Source organism: Lissotriton vulgaris, chromosome 3_1 (assembly GCF_964263255.1).
Source record: "Lissotriton vulgaris chromosome 3_1, aLisVul1.2, whole genome shotgun sequence".
NCBI classification, from domain to species: Eukaryota; Metazoa; Chordata; class Amphibia; order Caudata; family Salamandridae; genus Lissotriton; species Lissotriton vulgaris.
In genome coordinates, this window is record NC_141689.1 from 1,846,269,616 (window position 1) to 1,846,289,325 (window position 19,710).

The window sequence follows — 19,710 nt, forward strand, 5'->3', positions numbered from 1 at the left end:
AAAAATGTCTAAGAACATGAAGTACAAGGAAGAATATCATGTCTCCTCAGTGTCCACAAGTGTGGTGGAATCCAAAAAGTTGTAGAAAGCTTTGCGTCTTCCTGATAGTAAGAAATTTACTCTAAATATAGGAGGAAATAGTGGTACTGTAACAGCTTTCAGAGTGGGGTGCTGCCATCAATGGTGCAGCACTAAAGGTATGCAGATTGTGAAAAATCCAAGCGTCAAATAAACAAGAAATATAGCGACTGAGCAATGCCAGCTCAGCAGGAGAGTAGTAAGTGTGTGGTATGTAGCCTGTGTTGCATTTTGGAGCACACTGTCACAAATATATTACTAAAGCTTAGGGGTTTATTAAGAGTCTGGTGCTCCACAGACCACCAGACTCATGGGGTCCTGGCTGTGATGGTCTTCTGGCCGTTCTATTAGGACCAGGGCTATCAGGTTGATCTGGGATCACCACAACCGCCAGGGATCAGAGATCCCTGGCAGTGTTGCGGCGATCTAGAGGTCCTTCCAAGCATATTACAAGTTTCCTCACCATCACACTTTTCATGACGGTGTGACTGCCATGAAAAGTGTGGCAGTGAGGAAAAGGCCCATTGGTGGATGCACACGGGGGGCACATGCTTTGCAGGTACTGCCTTTGATGTATTTTATTGTCACCGCCCCGGGAACACTGAAGAACCACCCACCAGACAGGAGAAAACTCCTAATCTGGAGGGTGTTTCCTACATGGATTTGGCAGTGCGGAAGTAGGGCGGTCCTGCTCCGGCATCGCCAAACTCATAACAAGGCCCATGGTGTGAGAGCGTGCTATTACTTACAGACAGCACGATTCCCTTTGAAATAGCACCAACATTGCCTGTGACCTACAGTTTAACTGATAAAAATATATAATACATGGATTTTGCAATCCCTGTCTAAAAATGCCTCTGCTGTCTTTTTAATAGGCAACTTGTAATGAACCCAGTAACCTATTGTAAAGAAATGTTGTAGCCTCTCAACTGTAATAACTTATTGCAAATTGGGTTCCTATGTCACAAAGCCTGCTGCCTGAACCAGCAGCCTTGGGAAAAAGCAGGCCAGCTCACAGAGCTTAATGAAAGGTCCTGTTTAAAGAACAAAACAGAGACAAGGCCTTTTTTCTGATCTGTTTTTCTAGCTGTACAGTGACAAGCAGAAAGGAGATATTTTTGGACCACAGTACTTGATCCCATATATAGGGTACAAAACATAAGGCATGGAAAAAAGGTTTCAGCAAATATTTATTATTTGCACATCACTAAGTAAGGTGTCTTTTTTCTTTTGATCCTGTTAAAATCTTTGTTTCCATCACACTTAAATTTACAAAATGTGCTTAATTTGTGCTTTCCTAACTGTTGATATGTTTTGAAATATGTATACTGTTCTTTTACAGGTTTATACATGCTATTGTGTTTTAGAAACAAAAACTGACACCCCACAGCCTTTGCTTTCACACTCCCTGTACCCCAGCAAGATTGTCAGATAGTTCACTTCATAAATTCCTCTATATTTGCAGCAGGAAAACGAAAAGTAAATACCAAGCTACATGTTAAAAAAATAAGTAGCAATTTCTCAGAAGACATGGCCTGACATTTGACCTCTGTCTTAAGCAAATACAAAAATGTGACAAGATAGAACCAAAATGTAAAGGCATCTATATTGTTCATTAATCTTCTGAGCCCCAGCATGCATACGTCCTTCTAGCACATATGAAACAACATACTTGGGTGAATTGGTGACTGTTTTCTAAAATGCCATCTAGTGTTCACACTGCAAGCTTCAATGTTCTAATATGAATTGTAATTTATTTTGTTATGCTTTTCGAAAAATGTTAATTCCATCAAAAACCTGTCCCATTGAGGCAAGAAGCCTTTTGATTCAAATAAGATCATTCTGGGATGCACAAGGTTTGGGTAGTGCATGTCATTTAATAGCCTAACCATTTCAACATTTTTAAATATTCATAAAAATCGAAAACTTTATATATTTTCTGTTCCTAAGCTAAAGTGTTTATAACCGCACACTTTTATTCATCTCACAGATATTCCCAATGGAAGATATTTTTATGCCCCTTCTATGCAAATGACAGAGACGTTATTATTTGCCCCTTGATATGGATGTTTCCAGCTTCTGTCAGTGGCCGTGACCTGAAAATGAAATACCTGTGTTGATGACATTGGGGCTGTAGCAGAGCTAATCCTCTCCCTGATGTAATCATGTCTTAGTTCCTGGTTGGAAAACATGTTAAATTTCTTCTCCAGGAGGGAAATATAACTTCATGCCTGAAGACAAACATTTTCATTTGCAACTAAAGCCTTGAGAGTCTTATTATACATTAATATACATGTGTATATGTGTCTGACACCTCAGTTACAATAGCCACCACGTCACCTACAAAACACAGACACGATTACCCATTCACCCCCTGCAACCCTTGCCTCAGTACCGCATCGGCAAAACAGAAATGTGTTTTAATTCAGTTTCATGCTCATGAAATACAGAAGATTTTTTTTAAATATAGTGTCAGTTTCTCAAAGAAGTCAATGGTTTACTCCCAAATACTTTACACCTGCATTGGGACTCCATTTCGGATTTGTAGCAATTTAGGGAGGATTACAGGAGCAGTGCTGAGAAGGCGTGACAGCAGCTGCGGCCAGTACAGGTAAGAGCGATGGGCGGGGAGGGGGGAGTCAACATACGACGGCAATGCGGCGAGTCCAATGTAAGTAGTTTTCTTTTTTTTTACTACTCTCTCTCGTCGTCGTATGTCCAGCCTCGTCTCTCTTACTGCACCGGCCGCGGCTGGTAGTTCTGGAATTATCTGGTGAATTTGAAGCTGCTCATATGCCAGCCATTTCAGTTCAGTTCAAATACTTTATTGCTTAGTTACTAAAAACCATTTTAGCAAACTCCAATTAAAATATCCTATATTCAAAGTGTTATGGGCAAATGGCCAATGTACAGTTGCAATAGTTCATAAAAGCCTTGCTGTTGACTAAAATCCACTGAATAGCTAAAATTATCAAGGTGCAACCTGCAAGTAACCAATTATCAGTTATAGCCATTAGAGTAAAAGGATACAAGACGTTTAAAACCTTTACAATAGATGGGATAAAATAAAAACAACTGATGTGCTCACAATGGAAAGGCAGGGCCGACATCGGCCCCACCGCACTTATGGCAAGGCGCGCCGGCCCCCACTCGCCCCGGGTCCCATGGCGACCCGGAAGTGATTGAGTCACTTCCGTTTCACGAAGGGAACAAAGGCCAGGCCGGTTAGATCCGGCCTGGCAAAAGAGCGTTAAAAGGCCGTGGAGTGTGAGACTCTGCCTCTTTGACTCCTGCGCGCCGAGGCCTGCCCTTCCAGCCTCTAGGAGGCTGTAATTATATTCTTTATTACTGTTGCAGGTTGCTCCGTGTTTTTCGTGCTCAGTTGCTCCGTGTTAACATCGGTATGGAGAGCCCAATGGTCTTGTTTCGCGACGAGGAAGGATAGGAGCACCACGTACTGGATCCGGAGTAGCGGTCGAATGTTTTGAGGGAAGCTGAGGTTTTCGTGCTCAGCACCTGAAGGGTGAGTTTCACTGCTCCAAGTGACATTAGGGGGCAATGCGGTGAATGACTTGTCGGTGTGCGCACTGATAACATGTATGTAGCCCGAGGCACCGTGTGAAGAGTTTGGTTAAGCAGTAGAGAGGATGTAGCTCAGTGGTAGAGTGCATGCTGTGCATGTAGGAGGCCCCGGGATCGATCCCTTGCATCTCCTGGAGTCTCTGTTCTGTTTCTTGTCTTTTAAAGTGGGACCACAGAGTTCAATCAGCCGGCTGTTGCGCAAGATTTAAGTTCCATGATGGACTTTGGCGTGCCAATTTGTATTGAGTGATTCGGCCTGAGTGGCAGACTACGCCGCAGCGATTTGTATTCAGCGCAAATACATTTAATTGCGCTGGCCTGGGCTACTGAGCAGAGGTCTGGCACCTTCTCATTCGTTTACATAATAAGCACTGTGCAGAGGTCAGCTAAAAGTGGTTCATGACCCTTGCGTCTTCAGGCCTTTGCTTAACAGGGCAGTTTCAAACCCTTTCTGAAGCTCAGTTGCTGTATCTTTCCCAGCTTAAGGCTCTGGTCTCTCAGCATTTCCTGGCATGTTTTATCGTTGGATAAAACATGTCAGGAGGTGCAGGACCTGGCATCCCAGTCTCACTGCATCTCAGAACTGATGCAGCACTTCAGCTACGCGACACATCCTTGATGCTGACCATCACGATGCTCCACAAACCAGGATATAAGGTACTTTGTTCAGCAGCTCAACTGGTTCCCTGTAGCCAGCCAGCGTTGCAACATGGTGGGCCTGAGCTTCTGACTTTGTCCCTGTTTTGCACGACTAGATGTCCACAATTGGTGTTTTGTGCATTTTTTAAACTATTTTTACAGAATCCGATTGGATTGGCTTTTTTGGATTTTGGTCATTCTAGTCCTGTTTTATTAATTAATAACAACTCGGTTTTCACAACTTGGTGTTGAATTCTTTTTTGTGAGATGTTTTCACTGTATTACTCTTTGAAGTGCAGAACAAAAACTTTACACATTGGCTCTAATTGAGGCCTGATTGCTCTCTGCCAAGCTACTAGAGGGCTCAGCACAAGTTAATTTAGAGTTGGCATGTGCCTCACCCTGACAAGAATTGTGGTTGCTGTAAGGACCACAGGAACTCCTCAGGATCTGGGCGATGCAAAAAGGGGTCCACCTCTTGACATCCCCAACTCTGACTAGAATACAGAAAGTATTGAGGTGATCAAACAAGGGATCGGAATAAAAGTGGGAACAGCGGGGGAATATATATCTGTAAACAGAAAAAACACAGGATTAATACAGTTCTGCGCACACTGGCTACTCTCAAAAGGTCTCACTACTGAACCTAATACTTGCCACAGAAAAGAAACCAAGTAGAGGCTGTGAATCCTTTTCCTACCCAGATCAGATACGTCTCTTAACTTGGAGAAATAACACCTACAACCAAAATACACAGCAGTTATCAATCCGCTTTCCCTTTGTTCTTCTAATCATAATCAACAACACAAATACATACATACCCTTTCATCATTCCAAAACATAAAGAACAGAGGATATTGGAAAGGAGGCAAAACTGGATTTGTTTCTGTTGAAGCTTAATTCCATAAGCCAAAGTCTCAGAACAACCTGAATCGTCTTGTTCATAAGCCAAAAGGTAGAAACCAAAATCTGAGCCAAAGTATCCTCTAACTAGTGACTCTCTCCTAAATAATATGGAAGTTGAACAGGTGGGAACAAACTGAATGAAAAGAAAAGATTCCGCCCATAGGCGCTCAAGTCTTACTGTTCACCAGGACTCCCAAACAGCAGCCAAACGAAGTGGAGTAAATCCAATTGGGGAAGCAAGACGCTTCCAGCATGCCCTTCCTCCGAAGAATTAGCAAAATACAAGTGATGCCAATGGTATTCAAATTTAAACGTAATTATTTGAGGAAACAGATACCATCAATTATCTATCTCCACCACACACATTTATACTGACTAAATCAACTGTCCTATTTTTATGTTCTTCTTGTGGCTAATTTTCTAAAAAAACACAAAACACATAAGTGATATATAGTACTCTTTTAGTAATCTTTTAAGAATCTCTTTAAGATCTTCAGTATTTTGGTCATACACATCAAGGAATCACACAATATATATTCTTGTGTCGAGCAATTTTCAACAAGACATACAAGCAAAAAAACAAATAAAGTTGTACAATCGTTGACCCTTAATCCATGGGTTATGTCTGAAGCCCAATAGCTTGCAAATAAGGAAAATTGGTAATGTCTCTTATAACCTTAATTTCTTTTTCGAACACCAAAAATATATATAGGAGTAAGTGAAGCACAACTCAATGTTTTTATGGCTTCTCAAGTCAATCCAACTCCTAGGGAATATATCCCATATTGTTTCCAAATCAGACAAAGGCGGATGCTTTGCTAATCAAAATCCAGACGACTGAAAGGGGCTTACAAACTGATATCGTCATGGCGACATTCGAACATAAACTAGATCAGATCAATACTCAACTTGCGGAGTGTAGGGATCATTCTATACATTCGAAGATCTCCAAACTACAAAAAGATTTGAAGAATTTCTCACGTGATAAGGCTTACCCATATACATCAGATGAGTATGCGAAACAAAAAATGGCGGAAGGGAATAAGACCATCCAACAAGGCCGACCTCGCCCGTATACCACCAGCAGTTCCAGTGAAGGGAGTGACAATGAATCCTACCCCAGGAGAAGGGGAAGAGGATGTGGAAACTGGAGGGGTCCAAGACCCCAATTTTTCCAATAACCTTTCCAACAATTTCCCACCCAAGCATTCAATTGGACTATGATGGGTTTTCCCCCAACAGGACAATATCCAAATCAAGGATTTGGGAATCCACGGTTCCAGAACTCCGACTTTCAGAATCCGCAGTTCCAAAACTTTCAGGGTCCTTTTTTAGGGGGAGCCCGCGGAAGGGGTCGAGGCAAGCAGAAGACACCTGCGAGGGACAACTGGTCAGATTAGGATCCGGAAATCACCCAACGCATCACCAGGAGCATGGCACAGGGAACTACACCGAGCACCAGCAGCGACAATCACTAGTGGTCAATTTGTCATCCCACCAGTTGACAGACCTCCAGGAACAGATCCTAAATAAGGGTCTGGGGTTTGTCCCTACGAATTATCCTGATTTATTTAAATTGCGACAGGATCTGGCCATATTTTTCAGGAATGTGAGATTGAGAGTTTTCTTTGAACAGCAAGACCCTCTTGAGAGACATAGGGGCGACACACCCTTCCGTCCAAAATCATCCTTCACACCACAATTGGCAGCCCTCCCGCCACAGATTGCGGCTTTTGAGGCAGCAGTGATCCATGATTTGGAAGCGGCTAATTTGGCAAATTTTGGTAATTTTTCCAACCTTTCAAATAAAGAAAAGGAATCTCTTAAGACTCTGGCATCCAACAAAAACATCATCCTGAAGCCTGCAGACAAAGGCGGGGCCACCGTAATCATGGATACCGAGGCCTACCGCGGAGAATGCCTACGCTTGCTGGCAGACCCACAAACGTACCAAAAATTAAGACAGGATCCTACAGAGGAGATCACCACAGCGATTGGAATCATGGTAGAGGAAGCAAGGGCTAATGATTGGATCACCCAACAAGAAGCGGAGTTCCTTGTACAAAAATCACCAAGGACTCCGTACTTCTACATTTTGCCGAAAATCCATAAAGCAGTGCGACCCCCTCCTGGGAGACCTATCGTCTCCGGGATGGGGTCCCTGCTAGAACCCCTCTTGGAGTTTTGCGATTTCTACCTGAAACCCATGGTCCAATAATTACCAACTTACCTGAGGGACACCCTAGATGTCCTTAATCTATTGAAGGAAATTCCGTTCAACCCTGAGGAAGAATTCCTAATAGGGCTTGACATCGAAGCCCTATATACGAACATTCCGCAGCGGGAAACCCTCAGGGTATTGGAAACATTACTGTTTGAACGTGAGTGGCCGTATGAAACACCGCAGACCTTCATCCTACATTTGGCCGAAATTGCCTTAACTAGGAACTTTTTTGAATTTGAGGGGTCCATCTATCTCCAAACCCATGGTACCTCAATGGGGAGCGTTTTCGCCCCCAGCCTGGCAGGGCTATATGTAGGCGCATTTGAACATCTAACCGTATTGGACAGCAATGGACCATGGTGTGACAACCTCCGACTATGGCGTCGTTACATCGATGACGTCCTAATAATCTGGAGGGGTGATAAATCATCAGTAGATCGCTTTTTGGAATGGTTCAATGCCCAAAATCCTTTCTTACATTTCACCTCCACCATCACCACAACACAATTACCCTTCCTAGATCTTATGATTGAAGCTTCGAATGGGACCCTCAAGACAAAGGTGTTTCACAAACCCACGGATAAGAATTCCCTGTTGGAATTTGGGAGCTTCCATCCCCGCTCCCTGCGGGAGAACTTACCCGTGGGACAATTTTTCCGGATCCGGAGAAATTGTTCAGTAATAGAAGATTTCCAATCTGAATCAGAGATTTTGACTAACAAACTCCAACAAAGAGGATACCCACCCAAAATAATCAAAAAAGCCAAGAAAAGGGCCCTCAACACGAACCGAGAGGCATTACTTGTGAAAACCGTAAAACCAGAAATTAACAAACCAGTTTTCGTGTCAACCTTTAATACGGCCTCACATCATATCAAACGCCTGGTAATGCAAAATTGGAAAATCTTGAACACAGGGGGAATGAATATTCCACCACCTCTTTTTTCATTCAGATGGAGCCAAAATCTAAAGGATTTACTGGTACACACCAGACCCAGGGAGCTGGGGGGAGCAAAGGAGACCAACATACTACCAGGTCTACCTAAACTGACTGGTCACACGAGGTGTGGGTCATGTAGCGTTTGCCACCTCACACGTAATTCAAAAACCATAGATCTAGGCCTTCGTACCCCCTGGGAACAACAAACTCATACCAACTGTAATTCCCAGGGGGTAATATACTTGATCACATGCCCTTGTCATTTAATGTATGTAGGGATGACAAGTAGGAAGGTACGTGTGAGAATCACTGAACACCGCAGTACCATCAGGTGCGGAAAGACCAATACGCGTCTTACAGCCCACTTCCAGGAAAAGGGACATGGTATAGATGACCTGGAGTGGATTGCTATAGAAAAAATTCAACTGGGGAGATACCAAGTAGATGACCAAAATCTATTACTCCGGAGGGAGCAAAGATGGGTATATCGATTAAAAAGTCACCTGGTAGGACTGAATGATGATATTCCATGGCAAGCTTTAAGTAGGCAATAGCTCCGAATACAGAGATTAAGCTATTGATGCCCCAACATTAGAACCTGTCAGTCCCAGCAACAGGGTTGGCTTCAGTACTAGAGGGATCTAGACATCCCAGAAAAATCCATATAGGGCTCTCTGAATATGTTAAAGCGCTCTTTAGAACTGACTGGAGCGTCCCCTCTAAGACCTATGTTGAATCATGAAAGACGAAGAGGGTGTTGGATCTGTCCAGAGGGTTACACCATTGTGTGTATTCTCCCTTATTGGAACCCCTATATAGGTTTAACCAGATGTATAAGAGCGGAGGCATGGGATACCACTAAGGGGAGTGCACGCAATAACTACACACTCTTCCTTAGGGACTCACTTGTCAATTTTCTGAATGTGACCTGACTTCCTTAGAAGTATTTTGGTTTTTCTTTTACATCTTTTATGCCATTATTTGGGTAATGTGAGTGGCCATTATCACCTTATTTGAGAAAATTCATGTCTTATTACCAAGGGTATTATCAGGACATTTTTTCTCAATATCACGCTACTATAATAAAAATGCCTTCCTCTGTTCCCATAGCAGCCGCAAACCCGGGGCCTAGTGTGCTATGGGCGTGTGAAACTACATTCCCCATGATCCTCGGGGCACACGCGGGAGACGCGAAGACGTCCGTAGATGTGGTCACGTGGGACGCGAGTGCATCCAAGATCAACAAGTAGGCGGGTGCACCACCGCGTATTCCATCTACGAGGTGCCACGGGTCGTACCAGACTTGCGGAGGACAAGCCTTCAGAACGGTATCGTGGGGATCTCACTAGGAGGAAGGGGATAAGCGTTACAGGCATAAACGGCTGCTTTTAAACTGATGAGGGCAATCGTGAGTGTACGTGTTTGGATGGGTGAACGCTTGTGACATAAGCGGTTTTTACGGGTTGACGAGGGCAATTTTAGCGCTGAGTTGCGAGTGGGGATCGCTCCTGGCATAGGCGTTTTCTCCACTCGTTAATAAGATGACAACTATACTGGAATAGAACACAAGAGAGTGTTTGACATATAAGAGGGACATATACTTTTCACCTCTTTGTTCCCTCTATATGTTTATTTGCAGATGTGTTCTCTGGCGTCCTGTACACCGGACACCAGTGCGAGTGTTTGTAACACATAAACTCGGTAAGTTAATTGACTGGGTGTTACACCTACAGTGGGGACATTACAACAGTTTTGGTTGCTGTTGGTTGGAATCGGTTTTTGTACTGTATATAGTGTTTCTTAGTACTTGGGACTGCTGTCTGCACCAAGACAATTAAATGGTTTATTATAAGGGATGCATACCTAAGATTCTCAGACTATATAGGGATTCTCAAGGTTGTTATTAAAGTAGCCTATGCACGACCATGCATCTGGGGCTTTCTAAAAATCATCAGACACACCACTTAATGGCTAAAAATTAAACTTAGTACATTATTGAAAGTTGGAATGGGGGGATATACATAAGGGTTCTCATCCGCCCCCTCTGTTCTTCTTTTTTTGCCACAGTGATTGTTTTCCCGCACTTAAGGGGACACTCTCCATAGATTACACAGGATTGGTAAGGATTTCTTGGACCTACCTCCCTGTAGGGGTAATAACTTTCCCCCAGATTACGGGGGGGACCCCGAGAGAAACCGAATGCGACGGTCCTGACGAAGACCGGAGTGACCATACAGGCGCATCAAGAGCAGTCGAAACATGTTGACTCTGGCAGTGGTAAGAGGGAAGCCTTGAGGTTCCTAATTATCTCCTGAAGGCATTTCCCATCCTCTGTTTTTTCATCTTTTTAGTCCTGGTAGAGGTGCCAAGTAACGTTTAATAAAGTTGTTTTTCTAGTTGACACCTTTAATCAGTCTTAAATCACTCCCTATACTGCACTATTTCTTTGTCACACTTTTCGGTTTTGAAAACACAAGGTGTTTGCACTATTTTCACCACAGTGGATGTGTTAAGTGTTGTGTCTGTCTAGTCTGTTTGACTATATGTTGTGTTAAGTGGAATTTATTATTTTTTCCCCCCTCCCTTATGCTCCGTCCTGTGTGGGGTACACCAGGGCGTACTGTAAGCAGTCCCAATGATGAAGCATGTCACATACCTCGGTATGTGAGTGAGGGCAGTTTTTCCAAATAGAGCGATTTGCCCTATTGGGGCTGACTCCATTCTTTACCATATTAGTATATACGGTATTATTATTTACTCTTCCCACCCCTTTCGTGTGTACACTAGTGTTCTCTCGGGGTGGCGGAGTATAAATTGTCTTTGACCCTCGCCCCTTCTTTGTGATTACAAGCAGTTTCAGGTCTCATCAGGACAATGGGCAAACCAAACAAGCAGTACTTTACCTAAGACAAAAATCAAAAAATACAATAAATATTCATCTAAAATAGTCACAATATCATGACAGTTAAATTCACGGACACAGGTACCCTAGGGTGCCACTACCATTCTAGAGGGAGAAGTTCCTTGAGGTTGGGGTCTCTTATTCAGTATCACACCGAAATGAAATGTGAATGTAGTAAAAAACCATCACCAAGTGAGTACATTCTTAAATTCAAAAGACCAAATCTATGGTCTCACTCTTCCTTAAAACCTAAAGGCACCATTTTGCCAAGCATCCAACCACTGTTCTAGTAGTCAAACCAAAACACCCTACGTGAAACTTAGTATGTTACCTACCGCATTCAAAACCGGTAAAAATCCCAGCCTTGTTTCAAAATCGTCTTCACCATTATATATCACACCAAACATATAATATGGCAATTTTCCATATTGGCGAAACAACCTGCAATAACAATGTGCACAAAATAAATAAAGCTAAATCTAACTAAATCGTAATCATAGGATAACATAAATTCCCCCCCCCCCGCCCGGGGGCATTTCTATATGTATTGTGACATATCTATGTTCTATATTTGTATCCCCTCTTCTAAGCTCCGACACGTCCAAAATGGCACGGTCGACATCCAAATCATGATGCCACATTGTACATGGCTATTGTTAGTTGGCCCCCCTCTCTCTTAATCTGCAAGTTCTCCAATCAAAATAAAGGTCTACATCGGTCTCTTGTAACATTACGTGTCCTCAACACATCAACCTCGCCACAATTATTGGCGGTGTGTGAGAGCATACTGTCGACAAGTAAGAAAACTGTTTAAAACATCCACTCGACGATTATCATTGTGCTAAACTCCAAATATGAACTGTACCTTGCATCCAAAATGCGTGACTTCTCCAAATGTTCGGGTCCGCACGGAGACTTAATCCAAAGAGCATCTGCACCGTCTGCAGTGCCGGCAGAGGCGGCGCCACTTTCAAAAGGACTTCGGGCTGCCTGTAGGATGTTAAACGGGTGGACCCTGTCATCGCGGATTTCCGCATTCAGAGGCCCGTGCGGACTAACACATTTCAAGCCTGTGACGGGACAAACTGGGCTCCATGATTGTGGATTTTTGGGTGCATAATCACGTTAAGTATACCCAATGGAGGGTTATGATTGTTGTTTGGGGCTGCTGTGACCAAGATGCACTGCGTTCATGACGCAGTTGATTGTAACATATAAAACTGCAAATCGAGTCACAGATGTCGGAAGTGCGGCTATACCAGTGATCAAGACTAAGTGTCGAAACGCGTTGGGGAGGCAACTTGTGGTTTTATGCTGCCATTAACATTAAAGGAGATACGTACCAGGTTGGGTGTGCCGCCTACTTGCTCCTCGGGGCCCGGTGGGGAGCAGTTGGGAAAGGATATATATATATGTATATATATATGCACCAAAGTCCTTCCCCAAACAAAGAAAAGGCGGAGGCAAACACAGGAACATATATATATATATATATATATATATATATTCACTGAAAAAACCATAGGTTATAGACCATATATAGTTAGGAATTTACATTTACAAAACCATGAAAATTCACTGAAAAAACCATTGGTTATAGACCATATATAGTTAGGGATTAGCATTTACAAAATCTTAATTTACTCGCACAAAACCATTGAAATTCGCATATATAGTTAGTTGCACTAACTATATATCGCGCACCCCCAATCCACTGCTGATGATGTTGTAGAAAGTGAGCCCATATTACTATTGATGCCCGGGCTGCTGGCGCAAGTCGCCTCTTAGTTCCCATTCTGAATAGTTACCAAATAAAGAGACGGGTGCTGGAAGCAGGAATCACAAGAACAGGATTTATTACTCATGAGGAGAGCCTGTCATTTCGGACACGAAACACAGTGTCTTTCGGGAGGTGCTCTAACAAGTTCTCTGAGACATCGCCTTTTATACCTTACAAAACATTCCTTATTACAATAACGACATTGTGAAACAAGGGAAAGACGTCCCCATAATCTTCGTGTCAATCCCACCCCACATACATCCACAATAGAGGCCCTTAGCCTGCCGATAAGAGGAGGGGGCAATCACGCAGCTGAGTGTTCCGCCGATTCTTTGGATGTGTGCGCCTGATCGTACCCCAGGGGGTGGGGAGGCCAGGATCAATAGTGGGTCCTTTGAAGAGGAGTGACTCCATACAATAAGGGGCAGTAAACAGTATCTCCCGGCTTAGGCGATGGCCTCGGACCTGTGTGGACAGTCAATTGCGGAGGGAGGGTTTACCAACAGAGGGGTTATTCAGGAAAGGAAAGGAGGTGTTGGTCAGGCGCGGCCGTGACTCCCAAGGACAGGGTCGCACAGAGTGAGATGTCTTATGACCCGTGCATGAGAGAGCGAGGGCAGTCAGGTACAGCTGGGGGGGTTTTGTCAGCTGAGGCGAAGGATGCTTCTTCAAGAGGAGATGGGGGGTGCGTGGGTCAAGCAGGAGGGTTACTTCTCAGAGCAGGGTCGCGCAGAGGGAGAGGGTCATTCGAGAGTGGGTGGGGGTGTTCAAATGCGTGCAGGAGGGAAGCCGGGGATTCCAAATGAGCGGGCAAAGAGGCCATGGTGCCTAAAATGGCTGTCAGGTACATACGGGCATGGGCCTTTGCTGGCGGTGTGATGCGGTCAACGTCTCAAGACATTCATGGTGCGCACGGGGAGGGGAATGGGAAAAGACAAATGAACGCCGCTTATGTACATCAATTTCGTGAATTTCCACAATGTCACATATTACATCATTCATGACATGGTCAGTGACATCACTGATGACATCACTGATGACATCTCAAATGACATCACTGATGACATCACTGATGACAACACCCAGTGACTGTATGTTTCTGTAAAGTTAAAATATGTCTTACATATTGAAGAATGAGTGGATGTATAAGTGTCTGGATGAAGGATTTAGTAGGTGCATGACTGACTGTATGAGTGAGTGATTTAATGTGTCTCACTGAGTGCATTGGTTAGTGACTAAACTGTCTTAATTTGTGCATCATTATGTCTGTTGTTCTGTAAACTGCTGCATGTGTTGATCAGTAGCTATATGAGTAACTATATGGGTTATTGATTGGTTGCCCAAGTATTTGTATGGGAGACTGAGTGTGTGTGTGGGTGGCTGGGAGGTATGTGACTCTGTGCATAGATGTGTGAGTAGTTGATTCACTATATGTATGGGTTCAAAAGTGCATGTGGAAACAGCTGTATGGGCGGTTGACTGTCTGCATGAGTGTATTTGTGAGTGAATGGATTTCTCAGTGCTACATGTCAAAGTAAGTACATATGTAAAACACAGTACATGTGAGAGTTGACATATATAAATAACTGTGCATAAGAGCCAGTGAATGTGTGAGTGGCTGTATGGATCATTGTGAAAATGTATCAGGGATTGTATAAGAGAGTAAATATGTGTTAGTATATGTTTGAATAAGTAAGGTGTGTATAACTGTATAGTTGAGAAAATGGAGGTGTGATTGATTCTTTGCATGACTGACTAGGTGTGTGAGTAACTCCATGGATAAGTGGCAGTCTGTGAGTGTCTGTTTACACTGATTGTATCTAAGGTTATATTAGAGTCTGAAGATGTTCATTGTATTATCACATAAATGATATCATCAGTGATGTGATCAGTAATGTCAAATGAGATGTCATCAGTGATGTCATCAGTAATATCATTTGAGATGTCATCAGTGATGTCATCAGTGATGTCATTTGAGATGTCATCAGTGATGTCATCAGTGATGTCACTGACCATGTCATGAATGATGTAATATGTGACATCATCAGCAGTGGATTGCGGGTGCGCGATATATAGTTAGTGCAACTAACTATATATGCGAATTTCAATGGTTTTGTGCGAGTAAATTAAGGTTTTGTAAATGCTAATCCCTAACTATATATGGTCTATAACCAATGGTTTGTTCAGTGAATTTTCATGGTTTTGTAAATGCAAATTCCTAACTATATATGGTCTATAACCTATGGTTTTTTCAGTGAATTTCATTGGTTTTTCAAAAGCTAATATCTATAGCTGTAAAATATATTCTTTATTACGTGACGTATCACGTAGCCACGTGAGACGCCTCATGACACGTCGCATAAACGTGACGTATCGTCTCTGCAGCGCAAACAAAACCCGTAACGTAAGCGCGCCAGAGCACGCTTACAGATATATATATATTTTTTTTAACCTTAATTAGACAAAATCCACATGTGCACATATCTTGAGGCCTTGCAAAGGCACATCAAACAAACAGTCCCTACAATTTTGCCAAGTTTGGTGGAAATCTATTCCTTTAAATTTTATTTTACTGTTTCTCTTGGTTTTCCCCTTGTTTCGCTTACCGGAACGCTTCCCGGTACGCAAACCGGACGCTCCAAAAACACAAGATGTCGGACTCCCGTTACGCTACCGGTTAGCTGCCCAGTTGGCGTACCGGGAACCGCCTCTACCGCGAAAAATCGCAATTTTTTTTTTCTTTTGCCCCGCGGGGCACTTTAATATCCCCCTCATCAATCCTAGGGGGTCAGGAGGGGTCTACCTTGCCCCCTTTCCTTCATTTCCCCCTTCGTTTTTCACCACCTCTTGTCTCTCGATCCTACCGAGAGACAAGATGGCGGCCGCTCCGGACTGTTTACAATGTTGACAGCCAATCAGCTTCTCCTCAGACTCCCGTTACGCTGCCGGTTAGCTGCCCAGTTAGCTGCCCGGTTCGCGTACCGGGACGCGCCTCTACGGCGAAAGATCGGAATTTTTTTTTTTTTTGCCATGCGGGGCACTTTAATATCCCCCTCATCAATCCTAGGGGGTCAGGAGGGGTCTACCTTGCCCCCTTTCCTTCATTTCCCGCTTCGTTTTTCACCACCTCTTGTCTCTCGATCCTACCGAGAGACAAGATGGCGGCCGCTCCAGACTGTTTACAATGTTGACAGCCAATCAGCTTCTCCTCAGACTCCCGTTACGCTGCCGGTTGGCTGCCCGGTTCACGTACCGATTTGCGCCTCTACGACAAAAAATCGCAATTTTTTTTTTTTTTTTTTTGCCCCGCGGGGCACTTTAATATCCCCCTCATCAATCCTAGGGGGTCAGGAGGGGTCTACCTTGCCCCCTTTCCTTCATTTCCCCCTTCGTTTTGGCCTCCTCTTTTCTCTCGATCCTACCGAGAGACAAGATGGCGGCCGCTCCGGACTGTTTAGAATGTTGACAGACACCGGAGAGCCAATCAGCTTCGCTTCGCAAAGCTCCATTACGCGAAAAGTACGCGAACTGGTGCGCTATGCGGGACGCTGTCACAGATATATCTGTTTTTTTAAACGTTAATTTCTCAAAATCCACTGGAGCACATATATTGAGACCCAGCAAAGGCACATCGGGCTAACAGTCCCTACAATTTTGCCAAGATTCGTGCAAATCCATTCAGCCGTTCGAGCTAAAAGTGAGGCCAAACGCCCTATGGAAAAATGAATGGGAAAAACGCGTTTTGGGACCCCCTTTTTTCTCGGCCCCCCCTTGACGAAACCCCCCCAAATTTTCAGGAGCTGATCAGAAACAAAATGTGCCATTTTCCTGAAAATTTCAGCCGATTCCGTCCACAAACGCCAAAGTTATTAGACATAGAATTTTCAAAAGTTCCATAGAGAAAAAATCCTAACTATATATACCTACTGGCTATCGCCAGGTAATATATATATATATATATATATATATATATATATATATATATATATATATAATATGCATGTATATGTGTGTATCTGTATATATAGATATATATATATGCCTGAACACAAGCGTATATTACAGCACCTACGTGCAATTACCTCACAAGACAATACCTACTCTGTAGCACGTCATTTTAGACAACATCACCAGAGCAGCAACAGGGAACTTAGATTTTACGTAGTTGATACAGTCCTGGCAAGCAGACGTGTGGGCAATAGGGAAGCAAAATTGCGCAAACTGGAAACCAGGTGCATTTTACAGCTAAACACTAAGCAGCCGGGGGGACTTAACGTGACGGAAGATCTTTATACCTGTTACATTAGGCAAGATATGATAGTCAACTTATCCCCCTTTATACAGTAGTGCAGAGTAGTAGTTCAATTATACAGATAATTTTTTAGATTGTGGTTTTATGAAGCTAATAACTCATTATTTAATTATTTATTGTTTTAACTCCACACTGACTCACACTTTGACAAGTATTTTAGGGTTTTTTATTGTCTATGCTCATGTTTTTGCTGAAAATTGATTAATGATTCAATATGTACCTTCTGATGATTACAAAGAAATTTCATATTTATTTATGGCACAGTTTGCATATGATTCGTATTCGTTTTCATTAGAACTCTCCAACATTGATTGTGATTAGAGTCCTGTCTTCCCCACTATTCTACTGTTCTATTTGGATAATGAATGTTAAATAATCGTGTCTACCTCAAAACCTTTTAAGTAGTTTCCTGCCTTTATATACATTTGTGTTCTCTAGTAGTAAACAAGCATTAGAAATGCAATAGGTCTCGGATTTATTTGAGTTAGAGCTAATGGAATTGTAAATGGCAATGTCTTGCAGCCATGTGTTATGGAGTGTATGCATGTGGTGTGTAGTAGAATTATGTGGGTTGGATTGGAATTGTAGCAATGGTGGCATGCTGCGCTTTAGATGAATATGTTTAAAAGCAAAGTGCACCATACTGCGATTGTTACAATAGTTAATTGTGTATGCGTTAACAATAGATGTGTGCACTGATGGCTGGTGGTGTGTGTGCCTGTAGAAATTGTGCACTGATGGCTGGTGGTGTGTGTGCTTGGTGGAAGCGTGCACTGCTGGCAGGAGGTGTGTGTGCTTGGTGGAAGTGTGCACTGATGGCTCGTGGTGTGTGTGCCTGGTAAAAGCGTGCTCAGACGGTTGGAGATGTGTGTGCCTGATGAAAGCGTGCACTGATGTCTGGTGTTGTGTGCCTGGTGAAAGCCTGCACTGACAGCTGATGGTGTTTGTGCCCGGTGAAAGCGTGCACTGACGGCTGGTGATGTGTGTGCCCGGTGAAAGTGTGCAGTGACGGCTGGTGGCGTGTGTGTGTGGTTGCATGTGTGGTGGTGAGTGTGTGGTGGTGTGTGTGGTGGTGAGAGTGGTGTGTGTGTGGTCTTATGTGTGTGGTCTTATGTGTGTGGTCTTATGTGTGTAGTTTTATGTATGTGGTTTTATGTGTGCGGTCTTGTGTGTGTGGTCTTATGTGTGTGGTCTTTTCCTGCGCACTCACTCTTACTCTGCAGTCATTCTGCAATCAGTCTGCACTTACTCTGCAGTTATTCTACACTCACTCTCATTCTGCACTCATTCTGCACTCATTCTGCACTCACTCTGCCCTCACTCTGCACTCACTCACACTCTGCACTCACTCTCACTCTGCACTCACTCACACTCTGCAGCACTCACTCTCACTCTGCACACACTCTGCACTCTCACTCTGCAGGTTTCAGAAAGCTCTCCACCCATCAGCGCGTTGTCACTCTGCACACACTCTGCACTCACTCTGCACTCTTTTTTGTTTTTGAAGTTGGCAGTTCTGTGTTCAAGTGCCACAACCAGTGATGTGAAGCAAAGTTGCAGATGTGGTTGCCACAGACCCTTCTCCTGAGGATGCTGTCTGCCCTTCCAAGAACAGCCATTGCAATCTCTATGCAGTAGAAAGCCAAAAGAATACAAGCCTCTACCATCTGTTGTCACACACGTTTTTGTACTATAGGTAGTCCGTAGAAATCACCTCAAGTGAATCGTCTGTTCCATTATACTGAAAAGTTTAATCAAGAAAAAAAGGAACGAGGCCCAATGATTCTGACAACTGCGTTCAGAGAGCATGAAGACTCCTTTGAAGACTCTTTTAAAAGTTAGGGAAGGCAGAGTTATTTCCTTAAGAACGACCAACTTGCGTTTTGCGTCCTGCTGATAAACACACTGACAACTGGTTAACAGTCAGCCACCGGTAGGACACAGGTGGTGTAAAATCGGGAACTGATGAGAGATGCCGACTTGCTTGTGGGAACGAGAGAGGTGTTAAATGCGGTCTTCCATCAGAGTGGGGACGCGACAGTGGGTTCAGCCTTAAAAAGGAGCTGAGACGTTCTTTAAACTGTTGTACGGGGGCTAGGGAAGGGTCGAATTCTTCGTAACAAAGGAGCAACGACGTCGACCTCCCTTCCGTCTTGCACCGTAGATGCGGGCACAGGCAGCAAGTCAGAGAGGCGAGCAGCAGGGTAGAAAGCCATTCCTGTATGCGGAGAGGTGGGTGCTACTTCCACTGCCCGCCTGAGCGGTCTCCGTAGAGCTCGGATAAGATAATCAAGTTGGAATTTGAGGCACACCACTGAGCACCAAAGCCCCTGCATTCCTAAGACCC